Source organism: Ranitomeya imitator, chromosome 2 (genome assembly GCF_032444005.1).
Source record: "Ranitomeya imitator isolate aRanImi1 chromosome 2, aRanImi1.pri, whole genome shotgun sequence".
Classification (NCBI taxonomy): domain Eukaryota; kingdom Metazoa; phylum Chordata; class Amphibia; order Anura; family Dendrobatidae; genus Ranitomeya; species Ranitomeya imitator.
In genome coordinates this window covers 279378544-279405424 of record NC_091283.1, presented here as the reverse complement: position 1 = coordinate 279405424, position 26881 = coordinate 279378544, and the positions used below count along the sequence as shown (strand labels likewise).

General features: G+C 44.5%; 1 protein-coding gene across 1 annotated transcript in view; it reads right to left on the bottom strand.

The window, feature by feature from the left end:
* LOC138663139 (oocyte zinc finger protein XlCOF7.1-like) overlaps positions 1-26881 on the bottom strand; it is a 71682-nt gene that overhangs the window by 31759 nt on the left and 13042 nt on the right. The gene's annotated exons all lie outside the window — the stretch shown is intronic.

Genomic DNA, 26881 nt, shown 5'->3' with positions numbered 1-26881 from the left:
ACACGTTGCAGATTTGCCTGCGGATTTTTCTGCACTGAATCTGCATCTCTTGGCAGAAAACGCAGGTGCATTTTTGATGATTTTTTTATGCAGTTTTTGATGCATTTTTGAAAGCTAAATAAGGATGTATTATTGAACAAAAAAAAAAAAAATATTTGTGATGTAATTTCTTGTCCAGCCTCCTCTTTTACATTTGTCCAACCCACACTCCATTACACACATAGATAGATAGATAGATAGATAGATAGATAGATAGATAGAATGAGATAGATAGAAGGAATGAGATGAAGGAATGAGATAGATATATCTATCTCATTCCTTCTGTCTATCCCATATCTATCTATCTATCTATCTATTCTGTTCCTTCTATCCATCACATATCTATAGATAGATAGAAGGAACGAGATAGATATATACATAGATCTACATATAGATAGATCTATAGATATATGAATAGATAGATCTATGTATCTATCTATAGATATATGTATGGATAGATATATATATGGATAGATGTAGATAGATATATGGATAGTTAGACTACTTTCACACATCAGGTTTTTTTCAGGCAGGCAGGATCCGGTAAATTTATGAAAAAACTGATCCGTTGCAAATAGTGAAAAACTACTAATCCTCTAGTAGTGAATGAGTTAAAAAAAAAAAAAAAAAAAAAAGACAGCCAGAAAAAAAGTATTTTAATATTCTTAATTTCACCATACTTATCATAATCGATCGCCTGCAAAAAATTAAGAAAATAATAAACCAACCGTATACACCCTGTCCGACGCAGTCCAATTAATAACGAGTGTCCCACGACAATCTCCCCTATGAAACAGTGACATCGGGTGATGTCACTGCTCTATAGGCCTCCAGTGACACACTGACAGGAGACAATGGCTCCTGCAGTGCATCACTGAAGAGGTTACCTGAGTTCATTGGTCTCACTTTATGGCAAAGCTGAGTGGGAATTTTCCCACACAGCAGTGCCACAAGTGAGAGTAGGAACTATTTCTCACAGCAACGGAGGGATACAGTGCAGAAGGATACCTTCCATCATTGAATCTTAGAGCCCCTGGAGAGCGGTCACATCAGCTGATGTGGCAGCTCGCCACGGAAGATCGTCATGGGACACTAGTATTAATTGGATATCTGTGGATCAGGGAGTATATTGTTTGTTTATTATTTTAATATATATATATTTTTTTTTACAGGTGAGCAATGGCTTCTGGGATCAAGGTAATGGTGAGTATGTACTCTATGTTGTATCTACTGTATTTGTTGTGTATATGTACTGTATGTCTATATGTATGTGTTGCATGTACTGTATGTCATACTGTATGTTGCATGTACTGTTGTATGTAGTATGTTCTGTATGTCATATGTTGTATGTACTGTATATATACTGTACTGTATATATATGTATGTGTGGTATGTACTTTTGTATGTTGTATTTACTGTTGTATGTTCTGTATGTACTGTTGTATGTTATGTACTGTACATCATATCTTGCATGTTGTATGTTCTGTTGTATGTTGCATGTGCTGTATGTCATATGTTGTATGTACTGTTGTATGTTGTATGTACTGTATGTCATATGCTGTATGTACTGTTGTATGTGCTATATGTTGTATGTTGTGTTGTATGTCATATGTTTTATGTTGTATGTTTTATGTACTGTTGTATGTTCTGTTGCATGTTCTGTATGTTATATGTAGTATGTTCTGGATGTCATGTTGTATGTAATGTTGTATGAAGTGTTCTGTATGTTGTATGTACTGTTGTATGTAATATGTTCTGTATGTCATATGTTGTATGTAATATGTTCTGTATGTACTGGTGTATGGAGTATGTTCTATATGTCCTATGTTGTATGTTATATGTGGGTTTTTTTTTTTTACATTCAACACATTAGCCAGATGATGGGACTACTAGTGTCCCATCATTGGCTAATGTGTCAACCACTGTCACTGTAGCAGGCATAGCCCGATGGGACTTTTACTCCCATCGGACGATGCCTGCACACACAAAGACACCCCCCCCCCCGCACAGCCCCGCAGACCCCCGGACAGCCCTGCACAGACCCCACTCACACAGACACGCGGACCCCACCCGCACACACATACACGCACAGTCTCCGCCCACACTCTTCCCTCCTCCTGATCTGCAGCGTTTCCCCCGCAGCTAAACCACAGATCTTTTTTTAAATCTGCAGACTTGCTGCAGAAGTGCCCGATTCGATGCAAGTCAATGGGTGCAGAAACGCTGCAGATCCGCACAAAGAATTGACATGCTGCAAAAAAAAAAAAAAAAAAACAATGCAGAGTTCCCGCGTGGTTTTTTCCGCACCATGTGCGCAGCGGATTTGGTTTTCTATATATTAACATGATACTGTTAAACGCATGGAAACTGCTGCAGATCCGCAGGGTCAAAAATCCGCAACGTTTGAACATGGCCTTATTCTCCAGTATGACTTGGCACCTGTCAACACTGCCAAAAGTACCAATACCTCGCTTAAAAACAACAGTATCAGCTGAACAACAGACGAGCTGAAGGCTGCTATCAAAGCAACCGGGGCTTCCATAACACCTCAGCAGTGCCACAGGCTGATCGCTTCCATGCTGCTTGGATGCAGTAGTTGATGTCAAAGGAGCCCTGGCCAAGTATGGAGTGCATTTACTGAATATACACTGAAAACAATGTTTCTATTTGTTTTCACTCTCACCCCTATAATCCTTCACTTTCTGCTAACCCCCCTAATCCCTACACCTAGTAAGGAACTGTTCATCTGTTCTTCAATTCTCCCCATCCATCCAGCTCACCTCCTCCTCGGAACTGTTCCTCAACATACAATTCTCTGTCTCCAAACACAGAAAGCCCCCTCATGCCCTCTCCTGCTGACACTCTCTGCTCCTCCTCACTACCGGTGATATTGCTCCAAATCCTGGTCCTCCATACCACATTCCCACAGTCATTTCTACCTCCCATCCACGCTCTATCACAGCTTTCCATAACCTCTCTAACCTTATACCTATTCGCCCAGCCCCCGCTTCCCCAATCCCACTAACTGGAACTCTATGGAAAACTCGCTCTGTCTGCAACAAACTTTCCTACATCCATGATCTATTACTAACAAACTTTCCTTCCTCGCTATCACTGAAACCTGGATCATCCCCTCTGACACAGCCTCTCCTGCTGCACTCTCATACAGTGGATTCCACCTTTCACACACCACCCGCCCCAGCAGCACACATGATGGAGGAGTTGGTTTTCTCCTGTCAGATAACTGCTCCTTCACCCCAATTCCACTGCCACCCTCTGTTACCATCCCTTCCTTTGAGGTGCACTCTGTGCGCATCTATTCCCCCTCCAACCGGCTGTCATTTACCACCCCCAAGGGCCAGCCATCTCTTTCTTTGACCACTTCACTACCTGGCTACTTCATTTCCTTTCTGCTGACATCCCTACTATCATCATGAGTGACTTCCACATCCCCATTGACACTTCCCTCTCAGGTGCTACTAAACGTCTATCTCTCATTTCCTCCTTCGGCCTCAATCAATGGTCTTCTGCAGCCACTTCCAAAGATGGCCACACATTGGACCTCATCTTCACCCGCCTCTGCTCCCTATCTAACCTCTAACTCACCTCTCTTTCTGACCACAACCTACTCACATTTTCTCTCTTTTCTACTCCTTGTCCACAATCCCCACTCCACAAACTCGCACACCCTTGCAGAAATCTTAAACACCTCGATCTACACTCACTGTCCGAATCCTTCATCCCTTACAGACATAAGTTCCCTACACAATGCGGATGCCGCTGCTGCTCTATATAACACCACAATAGCTGTAGCTCTGGAATCGGTCACCCCACTCACAGATAAAAAAGCTCTAAAAATCAACAGACAGCCCTGGCACACCAGCCTGACTAAAGAACTGAGACGGGTGTTATGACCTGGTGGTCAGGACAATAATGGACCTGGTGGTTAAGAGCACACGGAATGACCTGATAGTTACTGATAATATGGACGAGCTCTGGGACGTGGGAACTCTGCTGACCGCAATCCCTAAACCCATCAAACACACTAGAAATAGCCGTGGATTGCGCCTAACGCTCCCTATGCAACTCGGCACAGCCAAAGAAATTAGCTAGCCATGAAGATAGAAAAATAAAGCCTACCTTGCCTCAGAGAAATTCCCCAAAGAAAAAGGCAGCCCCCCACATATAATGACTGTGAGTAAAGATTAAAATACAAACACAGAGATGAAATAGATTTAGCAAAGTGAGGCCCGACTTACTGAACAGACCGAGGATAGGAAAGGTTACTTTGCGGTCAGCACAAAAACCTACAAAAAGACCACGCAGAGGGTGCAAAAAGACCCTCCGCACCGACTCATGGTGCGGAGGCGCTCCGTCTGCGTCCCAGAGCTTCCAGCAAGCAAGACAACAAATTAAATAGCATGCTGGACAGAAAAATAGAAAACCAAAGAAATACAAGCTGGAACTTAGCTTCTGATGGGAAGACAGGTCACAAGAACGATCCAGGAGTGAACTAGACCAATACTGGAACATTGACAGGTGGCATAGAGCAATGATCTAAGTGGAGTTAAATAGAGCAGCAGCTAACGAATTAACCTAGTCACCTGTGAAACTCAGAAACACCCACCAGAGGAAGTCCATGGACAGAACCAGCCGAAGTACCATTCATGACCACAGGAGGGAGCCCGACAACAGAATTCACAACAGACGGGCTACCAGGGTTGCTGAGCGGAGATGGAAAAGATCCCACTCCAACGATGACTTCATTGCATTCAAACAGTCCCTCACTACTTTCAAGGCCACACTCAGTGCAGCAAAACAATCCTACTTCTCGTCCCTCTAATCCTCCCTGTCTCAGAACCCTAAACAGTTAATCACTTTCAATTCTCTCCTCCGTCCCCAGCACCTCCTCCCTCTCCACTCATCTCAGCCGAAGACTTTGCCTCATTTTTCAAGCAGAAGATTGATAGCATCAGAAACAGTTTTGGTCGACAACCCCCAGAGCCCTTTCTTCTTATTGCTCAGCCCTCCTCCAAAACCAACTTCTCCATTACAGAAGATCCACTCTACTCTCAAGATCACATCTCACCACCTGTGCACTTGACCCGATTCCATCCCACTTCATCCTAATCCTCACCATAGTCTTCATCACAACCCTAACCCATCTCTTCAACCTATAACAACTGGTGTCTTCCCCTCAAGCATTAAACATACCTCAATCACACCTATCCTCAAAAAGCCCTCTCTTTACCCATCATCTGAATCTAGCTATTCCCACATATCACTTCTCCCCTATGCCTCAAAACTGCTGGAACAAAACATCCATCTTGAACTGTCCTCCCACCTCTCTTCTTGCTCCCTCTTTGACCGCTTACAACCTGGCTTCCAGCTGCATCACTCCATTGAAACTGCCCTAACTAAAGTCACCAATGACCTATTAACCGCCAAAGCCAAGTGACACTACTCTGTCGTCCTCCTCCTAGACCTTTCCTCTGCCTTTGACACAGTGGACCATTGCCTATTACAGACCTTCTCATCTCTTGGCATCATTTACTTGGCCCTATCTTGGATCTCGTCATACATAACAGACCGGACATTCAGCGTCTCCCACTCGCACACCACCTCCTCACCTCGCCCCCCATCTGTTGGAGTCCTGCAAGGTTTAGTCCTAGGGCCTCTGCTCTTGTCCATCTACACCTTTGGCCTCAGACAGCTCACAGATTCTCATGGCTTTCAGTATCACCTCTATGCTGATGACACACAGATCTACATCTGTGGACCAGATTTCACCTCACTACTAAAAAGAATCCCACAATGTCTGTCTGCCATTTCATCCTTCTCCGCTAGATGTCTAAAACTTAATATGGACAAAACAGAATTCATCATCTTTCTCCCATCTTACTCGACTTCCCCCACAGACCTATCCATTAAAATACATGGCTGCTCACTCTCCCCAGTCCCACAAGCTCGCTGCCTCGAGGTAATCCTTGACACTGATATCTCCTTCAAACCACATATCCAAACCTTTTCCACTTCCTGCCGACTTAAACTCAAAAATATTTCCCGGATCCGTACATTCCTCAACCGAGAATCTGCAAAAACCCTAGTCCATGCACTCATCATCTCCCGCCTTGACTACTGCAACCTTCTGCTCTGTGGCCTCCCCTCCAACACTCTCACACCCCTCCAATCTACTCTAAACTCTGCTGCCTGACTAATTCACCTGTCCCCCAGCTATTCCTCAGCCTCTCCCCTCTGTCAATCCCTGCACTGGCTCCCCATTACCCAAAGACTCCAATTCAAAATCCTAACCATGACACACAAAGCCATCCACCACCTGTGTCCTCAATACATCGGTGAACTTGTCTCCTGGTACTTACCTGCACGCAACCTCTGATCCTCACAAGATCTCCTTCTACACTCCCCTCTTATTTCCTCTTCCCACAATACATTCAAGATTTCTCCTGCGCATCACCCTTACTCTGGAACTCTCTATCCCAACATATAAGACGCTCGCCTACCATGGAAACCTTCAAAAAAGAACCCTAAGACCTACCTCAGCTGGCACAACCAGCTCTACCCTCGCCTACTGTATCCTCACCCATCCCTTGTAGATTGTGAGCCCTCGCCGGCAGGGTCCTCTCTCCTCCTGTACCAGTCGTGACTTGTATTGTTTAAGATTACTGTACTTGTTTTTATTATGTATATCCCTCCTCATATGGCAAAGATCTCACCCTATCTTGGATCTCCTCACACCTTTCCAACCGCATATCTCCCACACTACCTCATCCCACCCTCTCTGTTGGAGTCCCCCAAGGCTCTGTTCTAGGACCCCTACTCTTCTCAATCTATACACTTGGCCTGAGACAACTCAATGTCCCATGGATTCCAGTACCACCTTTATGCTGATCACACTCAGATCTACCGCTCTGGCTCAGATGTCACCTCTCTGCTGTCCAGAATCCCAGAGTGTCTATCAGCCAGATACTCCTTCTCCTCTTGCTTCCTCAAATTCAATGTGGACAAATCTGAACTCATCATCTTTCCTCCATCTCACAGATCTTCCTTACCTGACCTATCTATCACAATTAACGACATCACGCTTTCACCCGTACCGGAAGTCTGCTGCCTCGGAGTAACCCTTGACTCTTCCCTGTCCTTGAAACTGCACATCCAAGCTCTTTCCACCTCCTGTCGCCTCCAGCTTAAAAATATTTCCAGAATCTGTCCTTTCCTCAACCTGCTAAAATACTTGTGTACGCCCTCATCTCCCTCTTTGACTACTGCAACATCCTTTTCTGTGGCCTCCCTGCTAACACCCTCGCACCTCTCCAGTCCATCCTTAACTCTGCTGCCCAACTAATTAATCTCTTTCCTCGCTACTCCTCCACTTCTCCCCTCTGCATATCTCTTCACTGTCTCCCATTTCCTCAGCGTATCCAGTTCAAATTACTAATAATGACCTACAAGGCCATCTATAACCTGTCTCCTCCATATATCTCTGAACTAATCTCCCGATATCTTCCCTCACGTAAACTCCGATCCTCCCAAGACCTCCTTTTCTCTCCTCCACACTTATTCGCTGCTTACCCAACCGCCTCCAAGACTTCTCCAAAATATCCCCCATCCTCTGGAATTCTTTGCCCCAACAAGTCCGACTATCAACCTGTCATGACTATGACAGGATAGTTCCGCCTCCATCCTGGTCAGGTAAGGGTTCATTCTAGTCCACCTCTCTTTGGTTCTGGGGCGGCTATTTAATTTTGGTAGTTCCAGGGTTTGGTGTCAATGATACTTCCGTCTACTCAGTTTGTGGTTGCTCACCCAGGTTACTCGTTCGTAATCATTGTGCCTCTGTGCGTGTGAGCTTTCGTGATGCCCCAGGGTCCTGGTCATCACAGTGGCATTGCTTTCCTCACTGGGTGAGTGATGTCACGCTTGGAAGCGATGAAGGATAACTCTCACTAGGTAACACAAACATGCAACATGTTCACACTGCAGGCCACAAGAGGGAGCTTGTGATCCTATTTCTAGGTGACTCCCCTGCATATAGAGATACAGTATATTGTGGTTTGGAGGGAAAGTTAGTCAGATAGTGCCAGAGAGCAGACTGGAGCAGTCTGAGGTAGGAAAAACGTATCCGTGCAGCCACAAGAAAGTGCTGCAGCTCCTAGACAGAGATAATACCGAAAGCCGAACAGATTGTTGTGAGCGTGTGGGAGAGCGAAGCACAGGAGAGTGATACCAGCGGAGCAGAGCAGTGAATTAGCTACCTCCCTGGCTGGCGCAGAACACCAGTAGCCGGTTTTGAGGGACTCTAAGACTGACAGCAGAAACCGGCAGGAGAGCTGGATTACACATCACCTGTCCACCCTGATACACAGGAGGCACAGTGACACAGAGCCCGGGTCATGATAGAGATCCTGTAAAAAGGCTCGAGTCACCTGCCATATGGGTTTATGTCCCACCTTTATGGAGGACAGAGAGAACTGTGAGTACCTTATCAGAAGCCATAGGCAATAAGGGACAACACCACCACGCTATGAGGAAGGCTTATAACTCCACCTGGTAAAGGGGACTCTCAATTCGCTTCCAAGCCGGCCGGACCCTACCTGTCCTGTGATCTGGTGCCCTGGACTGTGGTTACCTGAAGCTACAGTAAATATGGTAAAGAGACTGCAAACCTGTGTCCTCATTCTTTACTGCACTATTCACCATCTTCCATCTACACACAGGGAGCCCTGGGGATATACTTCACCTGTGGGAAGGTATACCATCTAGCTGCCATATCACCACCCCAGAGGACCCCTTAAAGCAGCGTTGGTCCTCACTGACTGAATACCAAAGGTGGCGTCACGAACATAAACTTTATTCAATTTCCCTTTTACATGGGCGCCCAGGGCCACGGACCTTGTTGCCACCGTGACATCCCCGTGAATACAGGACACGATACCGGGTACCTTACGGCCCTGGCGGGCGACTCATTTTTGGGGTCACGAACAGGAAGGACCGACCCTGAGAATCAGGTCATGTGCACCTAAGAGACTGTGCCTGATTGTGATTTATTGAGAGACTGTTTATTGTGAATTGCCACAAAAACTTCCGCCATTATAGCGCCACGAGGAGCGCTGGAAAAGAAAAGTGCACCATCGTGGGCAGAGACTAGCTGTGGGGCGCGAAAACAATGGCTGCCCACTCCAAATACCTTTGCACCATGAGGACATGCCCATCAGCAACTGAGATCCGCCTCCTGAATGGCGGGAGAAGGAGGAAGAAGAAGCTCCGCCCCCGCCGAAGAGAACGAGAACCAGAAGGTGAAGCAAGAAGGAACATGGAGGATGAGATGGCGAGCAGCCTGGCGGGCGTTCCATTTTTACTGTGTATCACTTGGTTTGTATCCTGACTTTTGCCACTTTATCCTGAGTTTGTACTGCCCTGCCCTTCCTGGTTATCTGACCCCTTGGCTTGGCTTGAGGAGGTGGTGATGGCGAACTCAGTCGAGGGGTTCAAGAGAGGCCTGGATGTCTTCCTGGAGCAGAACAATATTGTATCATACAATTATTAGGTTCTGTAGAAGGACGTAGATCTGGGTATTTATTTATTATGATGGAATATAGGCTGAACTGGATGGACAAATGTCTTTTTTCGGCCTTACTAACTATGTTACTATGTTACTATGTCTCTTTGTCTTATCCCTAGGTACCACGCTCTCATCTGGATTTTGACCTTCGGCTCTCCTTTGACTATGCTTACATTCTGTGCCCTGTACTCCGTGCTCCCAGCTGCCTTCCCTGGCTGTACGCGCGTTGACTCCTCCGCCTAGTTCCAGGTCCTGTGCTCACTGCTTAGTCTTAGGTCCTTGCACTGTGTGCTTTGTTCCTCTACTCCGTGCACTCGTTCCCTTGCCCCGATAGCACCCCCTAGGCTGCGCCTGTGACACCATTTGTGTCATTACACAACCACATTCAGATCCTTCAGACAGAACCTGAAAACCGATCTCTTCAGGAAAGCTTACAGCCTGCAATAACCCCGCTGCCTCCTCACCACTACCGGAGCTACCGCCTCACCAACACAAGAGCTGCTGCAAACTCACAACCTACTGTCTCCTTCCCCACCATCCTGTAGACTGTAAGCCCGCAAGGGCAGGTCATCTCCCCTCTGTGTCAGCCTGTGACTGATAGTTTGTTTACTGTAATTTGTATGTAACCCCTTCTCATGTACAGCTCCATGGAATCAATGGTACTGTATAATAATAATGTATTCATGTACGGACGATGGTTCAGATAATTACCTAGGTATTTAGGCAGCTCTCTGTCTCAGACTAGTGCAAATTGTAGCTTCTTGCTCACTGGTGTATGCTTGCCTTGTTTTACTCTACTCTGTTCTACTGCTGCCTGACCTAGGACCTGGCTCTGAATCAATGTGTTTTCACACTTTGCTTATCTGCTATCTCCCTGGTATTTTAACTCCAGGACCATGACCTGACACTATTTTTGTATCACCCCTGTCTATAAGGTACCCTCCTGGCTCCTGACCTTTTGATTACCCAGCCTTGCAGCTTGTCCATGAGTAGTAACTAGCATCACAAATATACAGTGTAATGGGGGGATGGAGGTATTGTTGGAGTATTCTACTGTGTGGGGGAATTAACCCAATACTAGGCCTAAATAGAGAACGGCACTTCCAAAATACATAATATATCAGAAAAAAGCAACCAGGAAGCTTCAATGCCAATAAAAGTATCAATTTTTATTTATTACAAAACATGATAAAAACCTTGACAATTCTAATAGTAACCAGTGGTGAGACATGTGACAGAATAATACTGTCTGCATACGGGAATATACCACAAAAAATAAAATAATACACATCAAAAATGCCTAAGATAATAGCTACAAAAAATGTACAAAAAATATAGCAAAAAAAGCACCTACATAGTAGTAAATATATAGTCATGCAAAGCCCACATATGATAAAGTTTTACTACATTAGATATATATCAGTAAATACTGGACAAGTAACGAGCCTAAATGGCTACAGACAGCATATAATATATGTACAAAGTCACTGTTTCTGATATATAAAAAGACCAAGTAAGTATACAGACAAAATGTCACCAGAATTACTGTCTCTGATATAGAAAAAATAGTAGGCAAGTATATGGACAAAATGTCACCAATATCTATATAGGAAGAGTTCCATAGTCTAAAACAGACTATGTTGTGGTAGAGAAAAGGGTTAATCTAATATACTATAAAGTATGCACATAGTGTCTAGCGAATAGAAAGCCCTATTCCCTCACACATAACATAGAGCGCATTATACCGCTGTAAAAAAGGTGCATATAGTGCATATATGAGGCAAAAGGAGATAGTGTAAATAAGGGTATATTACCTGAACATGCAGCCCAGTATAAGGTCCCCGACGCGCGTTTCGCGGTATGCTTCGTCCAGGGGGATAGTCACAGCACATAGTGGCTATTGTGGGATGTTATATAGTGAGTATAATCAGTGGTGGCAGCGGTTTGAAATGGCGCTTGTTTCAACACGCCGGCTCGTACGTCACTGCCGGTCAGCGTCATACGTGACCCATCCAATCCCCTGCCCGACGCGTCAGGACAGGGGGCGGAGTAAGCCACATACAGACGCGTCTCCACAGCAACTCAAAGCCGGGAGTATTCGCAAGCGCACACCGCAGGGAAGTAAATATAAGAGGGATACTACAGGGATCTACAACGCCTATCTAAACAGGATTAAAGGGAAAGAGGTGAAAGGAACAAAGTATCGCTAGGTGTGCTAATCCAGAAATACATCATAACAAAGGACATTGTATGCATAGTGATAAGCATTTATAAAGAGAGAGAGAAGGGAAACACTGTTCTCCTGTGTCCATTAATGAAGGTCGCCAACATTCTATTCAAAAGTGAAATAACATCACCACAATAAGTGCCAATGTTAATGTGTATTATACAGTACATAAACTAAAGGTACCGTCACACATAGCGACGCTGCAGCGATACCGACAACGATCCGGATCGCTGCAGCGTCGCTGTTTGGTCGCTGGAGAGCTGTCACACAGACAGCTCTCCAGCGACCAACGATCCCGAGGTCCCCGGTAACCAGGGTAAACATCGGGTAACTAAGCGCAGGGCCGCGCTTAGTAACCCGATGTTTACCCTGGTTACCATCCTAAAAAGTAAAAAAACAAACGCTACATACTTACCTACCGCTGTCTGTCCTCGGCGCTCTGCTTCTCTGGTCTGGCTGTGAGCGCCGGGCAGCCAGAAAGCAGAGCGGTGACGTCACCGCTCTGCTTTCCGGCTGACCGACGCTCACAGCCAGAGCAGGAGGAGAGCAGAGCGCCGAGGACAGACAGCGGTAGGTAAGTATGTAGTGTTTGTTTTTTTACTTTTAGGATGGTAACCAGGGTAAACATCGGGTTACTAAGCGCGGCCCTGCGCTTAGTTACCCGATGTTTACCCTGGTTACCAGTGAAGACATCGCTGAATCGGTGTCACACACGCCGATTCAGCGATGTCTGCGGGGAGTCCAGCGACGAAATAAAGTTCTGGACTTTCTTCCCCGACCAGCGATCTCCCAGCAGGGGCCTGATCGCTGCTGCCTGTCACACTGGACGATATCGCTAGCGAGGACGCTGCAACGTCACGGATCGCTAGCGATATCGTCTAGTGTGACGGTACCTTAAGGGGGTAAATGTTAATTGAGTATGCTATTCCAAAGTGCTGCCCATAGGATACAAATAGTTGCATAGGGAATAAATCCTATGGAGTATGCCTTAAAAAAGTGTTAAATGTAAATGTGTTAGAATTAATAGTGTATACATATATATCAAATACAAACATACAGTGAATAAAAAAATATATATTATGACATATATAAATAATGCCGCACAAAAAAAAGAAGAAAGAAAAAAAATAGTAAAATTCTTGATAGAAGCTCCTGTTATACATCTACATATTTCTGTTCGAATCTGCAGTGTCTTGGCTCTGTACTTTGGGATACTTCTTACAGAATTTGGGATCTACTTCTATCAAGAATTTTACTATTTTTTTCTTTCTTCTTTTTTTTGTGCGGCATTATTTATATATGTCATAACATATATTTTTTTATTCACTGTATGTTTGTATTTGATATACAGTGGGGCAAAAAAGTATTTAGTCAGTCAGCAATAGTGCAAGTTCCACCACTTAAAAAGATGAGAGGCGTCTGTAATTTACATCATAGGTAGACCTCAACTATGGGAGACAAACTGAGAAAAAAAAATCCAGAAAATCACATTGTCTGTTTTTTTAACATTTTATTTGCATATTATGGTGGAAAATAAGTATTTGGTCAGAAACAAAATTTCATCTCAATACTTTGTAATATATCCTTTGTTGGCAATGACAGAGGTCAAACGTTTTCTGTAAGTCTTCACAAGGTTGCCACACACTGTTGTTGGTATGTTGGCCCATTCCTCCATGCAGATCTCCTCTAGAGCAGTGATGTTTTTGGCTTTTCGCTTGGCAACACGGACTTTCAACTCCCTCCAAAGGTTTTCTATAGGGTTGAGATCTGGAGACTGGCTAGGCCACTCCAAGACCTTGAAATGCTTCTTACGAATCCACTCCTTCGTTGCCCTGGTGGTGTGCTTTGGATCATTGTCATGTTGAAAGACCCAGCCACGTTTCATCTTCAATGCCCTTGCTGATGGAAGGAGGTTTGCACTCAAAATCTCACGATACATGGCCCCATTCATTCTTTCATGTACCCGGATCAGTCGTCCTGGCCCCTTTGCAGAGAAACAGCCCCAAAGCATGATGTTTCCACCACCATGCTTTACAGTAGGTATGGTGTTTGATGGATGCAACTCAGTATTCTTTTTCCTCCAAACACGACAAGTTGTGTTTCTACCAAACAGTTCCAGTTTGGTTTCATCAGACCATAGGACATTCTCCCAAAACTCCTCTGGATCATCCAAATGCTCTCTAGGAAACTTCAGACGGGCCCGGACATGTACTGGCTTAAGCAGTGGGACACGTCTGGCACTGCAGGATCTGGGTCCATGGTGGCGTAGTGTGTTACTTATGGTAGGCCTTGTTACATTGGTCCCAGCTCTCTGCAGTTCATTCACTAGGTCCCCCCGCGTGGTTCTGGGATTTTTGCTCACCGTTCTTGTGATCATTCTGACCCCACGGGGTGGGATTTTGCGTGGAGCCCCAGATCGAGGGAGATTATCAGTGGTCTTGTATGTCTTCCATTTTCTAATTATTCCTCCCACTGTTGATTTCTTCACTCCAAGCTGGTTGGCTATTGCAGATTCAGTCTTCCCAACCTGGTGCAGGGCTACAATTTTGTTTCTGGTGTCCTTTGACAGCTCTTTGGTCTTCACCATAGTGGAGTTTGGAGTCAGACTGTTTGAGGGTGTGCACATGTGTCTTTTTATACTGATAACAAGTTTAAACAGGTGCCATTACTACAGGTAATGAGTGGAGGAAAGAGGAGACTCTTAAAGAAGAAGTTACAGGTCTGTGAGAGCCAGAAATCTTGATTGTTTGTTTCTGACCAAATACTTATTTTCCACCTTAATATGCAAAAAAAATGATAAAAAAACAGACAATGTGATTTTCTGGATTTTTTTTTCTCAGTTTGTCTCCCATAGTTGAGGTCTACCTATGATGTAAATTACAGACGCCTCTCATCTTTTTAAGTGGTGGAACTTGCACTATTGCTGACTGACTAAATACTTTTTTGCCCCACTGTATATGTATACACTATAATTCTAACACATTTACATTTAACACTTTTTTAAGGCATACTCCATAGGATTTATTCCCTATGCAACTATTTGTATCCTATGGGCAGCACTTTGGAATAGCATACTCAATTAACATTTACCCCCTTAGTTTATGTACTGTATAATACACATTAACATTGGCACTTATTGTGGTGATGTTATTTCACTTTTGAATAGAATGTTAGCGACCTTCATTAATGGACACAGGAGAACAGTGTTTCCCTTCTCTCTCTCTTTATAAATGCTTATCACTATGCATACAATGTCCTTTGTTATGATGTATTTCTGGATTAGCACACCTAGCGATACTTTGTTCCTTTCACCTCTTTCCCTTTAATCCTGTTTAGATAGGCGTTGTAGATCCCTGTAGTATCCCTCTTATATTTACTTCCCTGCGGTGTGCGCTTGCGAATACTCCCAGCTTTGAGTTGCTGTGGAGACGCGTCTGTATGTGGCTTACTCCGCCCCCTGTCCTGACGCGTCGGGCAGGGGATTGGATGGGTCACGTGTGACGCTGACCGGCAGTGACGTACGAGCCGGCGTGTTGAAACAAGCGCCATTTCAAACCGCTGCCACCACTGATTATACTCACTATATAACATCCCACAATAGCCACTATGTGCTGTGACTATCCCCCTGGACGAAGCATACCGCGAAACGCGCGTCGGGGACCTTATACTGGGCTGCATGTTCAGGTAATATACCCTTATTTACACTATCTCCTTTTGCCTCATATATGCACTATATGCACCTTTTTTACAGCGGTATAATGCGCTCTATGTTATGTGTGAGGGAATAGGGCTTTCTATTCGCTAGACACTATGTGCATACTTTATAGTATATTAGATTAACCCTTTTCTCTACCACAACATAGTCTGTATTAGACTCTATGGAACTCTTCCTATATAGATATTGGTGACATTTTGTCCATATACTTGCCTACTATTTTTTCTATATCAGAGACAGTAATTCTGGTGACATTTTGTCTATATACTTACTTGGTCTTTTTATATATCAGAAACAGTGACTTTGTACATATATTATATGCTGTCTGTAGCCATTTAGGCTCGTTACTTGTCCAGTATTTACTGATATATATCTAATGTAGTAAAACTTTATCATATGTGGGCTTTGCATGACTATATATTTTCTACTATGTAGGTGCTTTTTTTGCTATATTTTTTGTACATTTTTGTAGCTATTATCTTAGGCATTTTTGATGTGTATTATTTTATTTTTTGTGGTATATTCCCGTATGCAGACAGTATTATTCTGTCACATGTCTCACCACTGGTTACTATTAGAATTGTCAAGGTTTTTATCATGTTTTGTAATAAATAAAAATTGATACTTTTATTGGCATTGAAGCTTCCTGTGTGGGGGAATGGCTGTACTGTGAGAACCATAGTGACCTGTGATGCTTCGATCTCAGAACAAGGCTCCATATGTTATACTATGAGGGTGAATGAAGCACTGTCTCTTGTCTATATTCGTTTAATTCCCACTTTTTATTTTAGTTTTTTCAGGTTGCCATTTGTGGACTATGTTGGAATCCTTGGACTCCTTTGAACCAGCATAGCTTATTAATTTTTTTTTTTTTAAATAAATTGGTGTACCAGGGGCGCTGAAGACAGGACGCGCAGCCGGCGCTGAGACACAGTTGCAGCCACCGCTGGAGGAAGGTGAGTATTATGTCTTCAAGGAGGGGGGGTGGGAAGGAGGGAGTTGGGAGGAGGGGCGGGGACTTGACCCCGGAGTTTTATAAAAAAAAACAAAAAAATACCGGATTACTCACCGGTACTGCTCTTTTATAGAGCCCACGACAGCACCCACTAGAGAGAGGGGATCCGCCCCTAGGAACAGGAAACCTACAGAGAGATAAAAGGGGCGGCCCCCCCTCGCTCCTCAGTTGTTTTACAGAGAATAGGAGGAACCGCCGCCAGGTTTTAGTTAATAGGTTCAGAGATATATATATATATATATACACACACACACATACACATATTTACAACCCTATACTACATCTTTCTAATATTTATACCTCACCAAAAAGCACCACGTGCAACTATACAAAGAAAAGGGAGGGATGTGAATGGGTGTTGTCGTGGGCTCTATAAAAGAGCATTACCGGTGAGTAATCCGGTATTTTCTATTCGCCACGACAGCACCCACTAGAGAGATTTGCAGAGGCTATAGACTGGGTGGGTTTACTGAGTCAAGGACAGATACCCCAAAGGTTAGATCAGAAGCAGAAGATAGGTCTAATCTATAGTGCTTATAGAAGGTATTAGGTGAAGACCAAGTTGCAGCCTTACATATAAGGTCTATTGGCACATTCGCCCTTTCTGCCCAGGAAGTCGACAAGGCTCTTGTAGAGTGTGCTCCTACATGCATTGGAGGATCTCTTCCTCCAGCTCTATACGCCAAGATTATGGCCTCTCTGATCCAGCAAGATAATGTGTTCTTTGTGACTCTGGTACCCTTGGTTTTACCCTGGAAAGACACAAAGAGAGCCCTACTCTTCCTTCAGTCCCTAGTTTTCTCTAAATAGGTCAGGACAGTCCTTTTAACATCTAGGGTATGAAGTCTTACTTCTTCTGGAGTTGAGTGGTTCTCATAAAAGGTAGGTAATAAGATCTCCTGGGATCTATGAAAAGTAGTGGCTACCTTAGGGAGATAACAAGGGTCCGTTTTCAAAATTATCCTATCTGATGTCACCGATAAAAAGGGAGGATCTATAGATAATGCATGGAGATCGCTCACTCTTCTAGCGGAAACTAATGCCACTAATAATACGGTTTTCAAAGAGATATTTTTTAGTGAGGCTGCATGGAGAGGCTCAAAAGGGGGCTGTGTCAATGCATCCAGGACTATAGATAGATCCCACTGAGGAACCTGTGGTATGCGAATTGGTCTTGATCGCTCACATGCAGATATAAACCGGGATATCCACCTATTACCCGCCACATCATAATTAAAAAGAGCTCCTAAAGCTGAAACCTGAACCTTCAGAGTGCTTACGGAGAGTCCTAATTCCAGACCCTTCTGTAGAAACTCTAACACAGGGAATATAGGAACTTCAGAAGAAAGTTTTGCAGTATGGAATTGAAGAAATTTTCTCCAAATTCTAACATAAATCCTGGTAGTTGAAGGTTTTCTACTCTTCATGAGGGTATCGATTAACCGACTAGAAATCCCCCTCAGACTTAGTAACCGCCTCTCAAACTCCAGACAGTCAAGTTCATGCCTTTTACCTGAGGATGGAAGAATGGTCCCTGAGAGAGCAGGTCCTCGGTCTGAGGCAGAATCCAAGGGTCTGAAACTGACATTGCCCTCAGCCATGAGAACCATGGCCTTTTGGGCCAGAATGGGGCTATTAACAGAACTCTTGCGCCTTCCTCCCTTATCTTTCTTATTACTATAGGTAATAGATTCCATGGGGGAAAAGCATAAGCCAGGTCGAATGTCCATGGTACCTGGAGGGCATCGAGTATGTCCGGCTTGTCCTCCCTGCATAGAGAGGCAAACACCTTGACCTGACGGTTGGCTCTTGTGGAAAACAATTCTATTTGAGGAACACCCCATCGAGCTGTTATTAATTTGAAAATCTTCCTGTTGAGCATCCATTCCCCTGATGAAGAGTGTGACGGCTGAGGAAATCGGCACGAAAGTTGTCTACGCCTCTGATGTGCACCGCTGACAAGGATAGCAGATGACCTTCGGCTAACTCCATGATGTCTGCTGCCACCCCCCTGAGTTTGTCTGACCGCTTACCTCCTTGATGGTTCAGATAAGCCACCGCAGTGGTGTTGTCGGAGAAGACTCTTGTATGAGAGCCCTCAGCTGAGGAAGAAAGTGAAGTAGGGAATAATATATAGCCCTCAACTCTTTGACATTAGAGGAACTGTTAAGTTCTGAACTGGACCAACGACCCTGAACATGTGCCCCCCAGCCTTCAGGACTAGCATCTGTGGTCACTATACTAGAAGGGGTGATTACCCATAGAACCCCTCTCGAAAGATTTTCCCGATCCAACCACCACATAAGGGAGTGTATTACTTCCGATGTTAGAAAAACTGTTTTATCCAGACATCCTTTATTTTTAATGTCCTCTTCCAATACAAATTTTTGTAGATGCCTAGTATGGAACTGTGCCCACTGAACCGCAGGAATGCATGAAGTCAGAGAACCTAGCAATGACATTACACTTAATGACATACTACGCTTTTTGCTTGCTAAGCACACTTTATCGAATATGGAAGTTTTCTTATCTTCAGGAAGCCTACAAATCTGGTCAACCGAATCCAGAAGGAGCCCAAGGAATTTCTGACACGTTACAGGCTGGAGTCTGGATTTTTCCCAATTAACCAGCCAACCCAGGGATTGTAAGGATAACACTACCTCCTGTAACCTCTGCTCACACTGTAGGGAGTTCTTACCTACAATCAATAGGTCATCCAAATACGGAATGACCAAAGTATCCTTTACACGTAAAAAGGACATTACTTCCAATAATAATTTAGTAAAAACCCTTGGGGCCATAGATAAGCCAAAGGGCATTGCCCTGTATTGCAGATGACGAATTTGCCCCTCTATATAAACTGCTACCCGAAGAAATTGCTGGTGTAACTGGTGTATAGGAATATGGTAATAAGCATCCTTAAGATCCAGTACTACCATGTAACAGTTTGGAAATAGATTCTTTATAGCCGAACGAATGGATTCCATTTTAAATGTTCTGGGTCTTATAAAGGTGTTCAGCTTCCTCAAATTAATTAGGCTGCCGTCACACTAGCAGTATTTGGTCAGTATTTTACATCAGTATTTGTAGCCAAAACCAGGAGTGGAACAAATAGAGGAAAAGTATAATAGAAACATATGCACCCCTTCTGTGTTTATCACCCACTCCTGGTTTTGGCTACAAATACTGATGTAAAATACTGACCAAATACTGCTAGTGTGACGGCAGCCTTATAGTTCTGAAAGAGCCATCAGGCTTACTAATCAGAAACAAGGGAGAGTAAAATCCCCTCCCTATCTGGGATGATGGAACCTCTACTAGGACTTGTTTGAATAAGAGGGATTTAACTTCAGTTTCAAGTGCCTCTTGCTGAGGCCTGGATCTTAAGGTGGTAAGAAGGAAAGAATCCGGAGGTGTTCGAATAAAGTCCAATGTGAGGCCTGAGGATAATAAATCAATGGCCCATAGATTAACAGTTATTTCTTTCCACTGTTTAAAAAAAATTTTTTTTATTCTTCCTCCCACCGGTGAAATATAATCAATGGAATTTATCCGCTGGCTTGAAGGGCCGTTTATTAAACATATTTCCTTTTTGTTTGAAATCTTTATTGTTCCATCGATCTCTGAAGCCTCCCTTCTTGCCGAATGGTGGCTTCCTGAACGCCCTTCTGTAAGAAGGAATAAAGGGATTAGGAAACCCCTTCTTCCTTTCACCTGCCTTAGTGAGAATTTCATCTAAGACAGTTCCAAAGAGGTACTCACCCTGGCAGGGTATGGTACACAACTTAGCCCTGGACTGGGCATCTCCCTTCCAGTTCTTTAACCATAATGCACGACGCGCCGTATTAGTGAGGCTGGCTGTTCTGGCTGCCAAGCGGAGCGAGTCTATAGAGGCATCAGATATGAAGGCTGCAGCCCCCTTAATCAAAGGAATAGAGGCACGTAGTTTCTCCCTGGATACACCGCTCTTGATATTTTGGTCCAACTGCTCCAGCCAGACCAGCATAGATCTACTAGTGGACGTGGCTGAGATTGCTGGCTTAAATGCAGTAACACAAGCTTCCCATGACTTTTTAAGCAGAGCGTCTGATTTCCTATCCATGGGATCAGATAAGGAGCCCGCATCCTCTACAGGTAAAGAGGATCGGCGAGAAGTGGATGCTACAGCCGCATCCACTTTAGGTATTTTAGACCAAACGGCCAAGTCCTCATCATCCAAGGGGTACCGCCTCTTACATGATACTGGCACAAACCCCTTTTGTCCTTTACCCCATTCTTTTTTAACTAGGTCTTTAATGGCCTGATTCACAGGGAATACCTGGCCCTTTCGCTGCGATAAACCTGCGAACATAATGTCTTGAGGCGTCTGAGGATCCCTAGACTCTGACACCCCCATTGTTCCTCTTACAGCCTTAACCAAATTATTCACATTGTCCGTAGGAAAACAGACAAAATCCTCCTCCTCCGAGGAATCCAATTCCTGAGAGATGTCTGAGTCAACCTCTCCACTTTCTGCTGATGTGTCGGCTATAGGTGAAAGAGTTCTCCTAGTTCTCCTTTCAATATTCACTGCCGGGCTACCTCCCAAGGACTGTAGCTCTTCCCAGATCATGAGACGTATGTCATTCATTCTGACCGAACTCTCCTGCTGCAGAGTGTTATCTATGCAATTTTGACACAATTTCTTTATATAAGAGTCAGGTAGAGGCTCATTTCATATTGCGCACTGTTTATGTTTAGATTTCGCCGTCCGTTTAGCCTATAAAAGACACAAGTAAAGGAGACTACTGTAAGCGCTATGAAGCTATATACATACTCATCCGGAAATAAAAATATATACCGGCTGCAGAGTTGTCTGATCGGCCTGGGGTGTAGAACGGGACGATTTTTTCGCTGACTTATCAGTGGAATCACTCATTTTCGAGTGTCCACTGCTTTTCTTTCTGGCATCACCACTAGGCAGGACTAAAACCTCCAGTGGGCGCTCGATATCCTCCTGAGACGACATGTTGCGCATAGAGCCATGTGTCATCAGCCTTATATAGTGTAGCTTAGCTGAGGATACACGCCCCCACCCCTTTTTTTTTTTTACCTGAACAACTTTAACAGGCATCGCCTCCACCGCTACTGAATGCCGAGGCGTCCATACCAGAACGCTCGACCGACCCCGCGCACCCGGAAGTTCATCATCTACATCCGGGACACCGACCATACAGCGCCTGTGTGCACGCTCGCGCGTCTTTCCTCCACGCTATTGACGAAGAGAGGCGCCTGCTACCGCAGCCTTCCATGCTGCTCCACATGCTGGCCGAGAATTGGTAAGCCCCTCATACGGTGTCACTTACCCGATATGCCGACGGGGAGTCTGTCATTAAGCGGAGGAGCAACAACCTTCTCCCAGCAGGGAGACTGTTGTAATCCGGGCATCCTGGTGATGCATTCAGACGAGGGGGGAGCCAACAGGAACATTCCCCCGTCTCTGACACTCGCTCTGGGGCCCCTGTCGCTCAGCAGAGACGTACAGGCTGCGGTCCAGGCGAGCTTTCCTCTTCTTAAACTGCAGAGATTCTCTCTGAGGGTTTCCCACTTAGGAACAGGAAACTAACTGAGGAGCGAGGGGGGGCCGCCCCTTTTATCTCTCTGTAGGTTTCCTGTTCCTAGGGGCGGATCCCCTCTCTCTAGTGGGTGCTGTCATGGCAAATAGAAAAAAAAAAACCTAGCAGCGCAAATCCAGTTACTACGGAATCTGCCGCCCCCTCTCTTCTGCCGCCTGAGCCAAAGGGCTCAAATCGCCTAATGGAAGAAGCGTCCCTGACCAGGGGTTAGGTTAGTTTTTTACAAACAAGATATTTTTCTCAGTGCTTTTTTTCTTTCAGCTTACTGGGTTATTAATCAAATTATTACCTTGATTGCAAATGCACCAAGGCAATCGGGAAGAGCCAGGCAAAGTGGCAGCTGTTAGGTTACTGTGACACCACACGGAGACCTCAAAATAGTCTCAGTCCTGAAGGGGTTAAAGTCCCCCACACCCATTGTGGCAGCATCGCATTTAATCCGAAGTATCCAGACGTATTATTTCGGTAGGCCCAGGGACATGAGTTAGAGTTCATGTGACCAGGGCTGTGGAGTCGGAGTCGTGGAGTCGGAGTTAGTTTTGGTTGGAGTGGAGTCGGTAGAAATGTACCGACTGACTCCAGCTTTAAAAAAAAAAATGTATTAATATTTCATAATTGAACTTTCATATGAATTTTATAAAGGTTACTCAAATATATATGGGAAACACATGGGAAGAAGGAATCAATATCACCATTACACACTGAACGGGAAACCACTGGGTAAATCTGACAGGGAGAAGGACTTGGGGATCCTAGTTAATGATAAACTTACCTGGAGCAGCCAGTGCCAGGCAGCAGCTGCCAAGGCAAACAGGATCATGGGGTGCATTAAAAGAGGTCTGGATACACATGATGAGAGCATTATACTGCCTCTGTACAAATCCCTAGTTAGACCGCACATGGAGAACTGTGTCCAGTTCTGGGCACCGGTGCTCAGGAAGGATATAATGGAACTAGAGAGAGTACAAAGGAGGGCAACAAAATTAATAAAGGGAATGGGAGAACTACAATACCCAGATAGATTCGCGAAATTAGGATTATTTAGTCTAGAAAAAAGACGACTGAGGGGCGATCTAATAACCATGTATAAGTATATAAGGGGACAATACAAATATCTCGCTGAGGATCTGTTTATACCAAGGAAGGTGACGGGCACAAGGGGGCATTCTTTGCGTCTGGAGGAGAGAGGGTTTTTCCACCAACATAGAAGAGGATTCTTTACTGTTAGGGTGGTGAGAATCTGAAATTGCTTGCCTGAGGAGGTGGTGATGGCGAACTCACTCGAGGGGTTCAAGAGAGGCCTGGATGTCTTCCTGGAGCAGAACAATATTGTATCATACAATTATTAGGTTCTGTAGAAGGACGTAGATCTGGGGATTTATTATGATGGAATATAGGCTGAACTGGATGGACAAATGTCTTTTTTCGGCCTTACTAACTATGTTACTATATATATGTTCTATCAAACTATCAACAACAGTGATAAGCAGTTCTGCTGGAGATAGAGACATTTCTAAGGGTACCGTCACACAGTGGCATTTTGATCGCTACGACGGCACGATTTGTGACGTTCCAGCGATATATCCGTGACGTTCCAGCGATCTCGCGGTGTCTGACACGCTCCTGCGATCAGGGACCCCGCTGAGAATCGTACGTCGTAGCAGATCGTTTGAAACTTTCTTTCGTCGTCTAGTGTCCCGCTGTGGCGGCATGATCGCATGGTGTAACAAAGGTGTGCACGATATTGTATACGATGTGCGCATAGTAACCAACGGCTTCTACATCGCACATACGTCATGAAATTATCGCTCCAGCATCGTACATTGCAAAGTGTGACAGCAGTCTACGACGTTGGAGCGATATTGTTACGATGCTGGAGAGTCACGGATCGTGCCATCATAGCGATCAAAATGCCACTGTGTGACGGTACCCTTACTTCTTGTGTGTCACTGTTCTCCACTGCCCTTATCTAATCTTATACTTGGTTAAACTCATGCTGCCGCAACCTCCCTACTTACAATGTATGAAACTGAAAATGTGTTGCAAATTCTTAGTAGTAAAGCTCCTCCTCTAAACTAGATGTTTGGTGTGCGTCTTCCAAGCATCTCACAGCTGCTACTCAGAAGAGGAAGACTGTAAGAAGTATTATCCTTTCAATAAACTTTGATCAGTTAACTGTGAGTACATGAGGAATAACAGTATTACTGACAACTATATCAGTTGTACGACCTGGCAACAATTTTGTACAATTGTTTTTAGGAAAAACAATTGTCATTTGGATTGTGAATGCAGAATTAAAAACCTGAGAATGTCAAAGAAGCGTCACATTAAATCAGCTGTATTTGAACATTTCACCATCACTCAAGATAGAAAACATTATGTCTGTCAGTGTATGACAAATGATCCAGACAAAAACAAATGCTGTGAAGCCAAGATTAGGGCATCCATGAAGGAGGATCTGACAGAGGCAATACTTTTTCTGAGGACAAATTTATAGATTTCTTCTTATTAACTGCAGAACAGTGTTTATTGCATATTTACTTACAAGAGTTTAGAAAAGTTTATAAAAGTTATTTGCTATATTCTAATTGTATTCTAATATAGTTTTTGCTCTAAGTGGTCTGATTACTTATATGATGGTGAGAAACTGAATAAGCACGATGTTAATATTTGACAACAGTAAATTTATTGTTACGAACTGGCCATTTATGAAGGAGTTGGAGCCTGATAAAATCCAGGAGTCGGAGTCGCAACTGTGGCTTAAGGTACCGTCACACTAAACGATATCGCTAGCGATCCGTGACGTTGCAGCGTCCTGGCTAGAGATATCGTTCAGTTTGACACACAGCAGCGATCAGAATCCTGCTGTGATGTCGTTGGTCGCTACAGAAAGTCCAGCACATTATTTTGTCGCTGGACTTCCTGCTGACATCGCTGAATCGGCGTGTGTGACGCCGATTCAGCGATGTCTTCGCTGGTAACCAGGGTAAACATCGGGTTACTAAGCGCAGGGCCGCACTTAGTAACCCGATGTTTACCCTGGTTACCAGCGTAAAAGTAAAAAAAAAACAAACACTACATACTTACATTCCGCTGTCTGTCCCTCGGCGCTCTGCTTCTCTGCCCTGTGTATGCACAGCGGCCGGAAAGCAGAGCAGTGACGTCACCGCTCTGCTTTCCGGCCGCTGTTCTTACACAGGGCAGAGAAGCAGAGCGCCGAGGGACAGACAGCGGAAGGTAAGTATGTAGTGTTTTTTTTTTTTTTACTTTTACGCTGGTAACCAGGGTAAACATCGGGTTACTAAGCGCGGCCCTGCGCTTAGTAACCCGATGTTTACCCTGGTTACCGGGGACCTCTGGATTGTTGGTCGCTGGAGAGCTGTCTGTGTGACAGCTCTCCAGCAACCAAACAGCGACGCTGCAGCGATCCGGATCGTTGTCGGTATCGCTGCAGCGTCGCTTAGTGTGACGGTACCTTTACTGACTCCACAGCCCTGCATGTGACAATGAATGTTGGCCTTCATTGTCACTAAATTATTGTTCACTGTCTGCTGATTAGCTATTGTAACATAGTTAGTAAGGCCGAAAAAAGACATTTGTCCATCCAGTTCAGCCTATATTCCATCATAATAAATCCCCAGATCTACGTCCTTCTACAGAACCTAATAATTGTATGATACAATATTGTTCTGCTCCAGGAAGACATCCAGGCCTCTCTTGAACCCCTCGACTGAGTTCGCCATCACCACCTCCTCAGGCAAGCAATTCCAGATTCTCACCACCCTAACAGTAAAGAATCCTCTTCTATGTTGGTGGAAAAACCTTCTCTCCTCCAGACGCAAAGAATGCCCCCTTGTGCCCGTCACCTTCCTTGGTATAAACAGATCCTCAGCGAGATATTTGTATTGTCCCCTTATATACTTATACATGGATATTAGATCGCCCCTCAGTCGTTTTTTTTCTAGACTAAATAATCCTAATTTCGCGAATCTATCTGGGTATTGTAGTTCTCCCATCCCATTCATTAATTTTGTTGCCCTCCTTTGTACTCTCTCTAGTTCCATTATATCCTTCATGAGCACCGGTGCCCAAAACTGGACACAGTACTCCATGTGCGGTCTAACTAGGGATTTGTACAGAGGCAGTATAATGCTCTCATCATGTGTATCCAGACCTCTTTTAATGCACCCCATGATCCTGTTTGCCTTGGCAGCTGCTGCCTGGCACTGGCTGCTCCAGGTAAGTTTATCATTAACTAGGATCCCCAAGTCCTTCTCCCTGTCAGATTTACCCAGTGGTTTCCCATTCAGTGTGTAATGGTGATATAGATTCCTTCTTCCCATGTGTATAACCTTACATTTATCATTGTTAAACCTCATCTGCCACCTTTCAGCCCAAGTTTCCAACTTATCCAGATCCATCTGTAGCAGAATACTATCTTCTCTTGTATTAACTGCTTTACATAGTTTTGTATCATCTGCAAATATCGATATTTTACTGTGTAAACCTTCTACCAGATCATTAATGAATATGTTGAAGGGAACAGGTCCCAATACCGACCCCTGCGGTACCCCACTGGTCACAGCGACCCAGTTAGAGACTATACCATTTATAACCACCCTCTGCTTTCTATCACTAAGCCAGTTACTAACCCATTTACACACATTTTCCCCCAGACCAAGCATTCTCA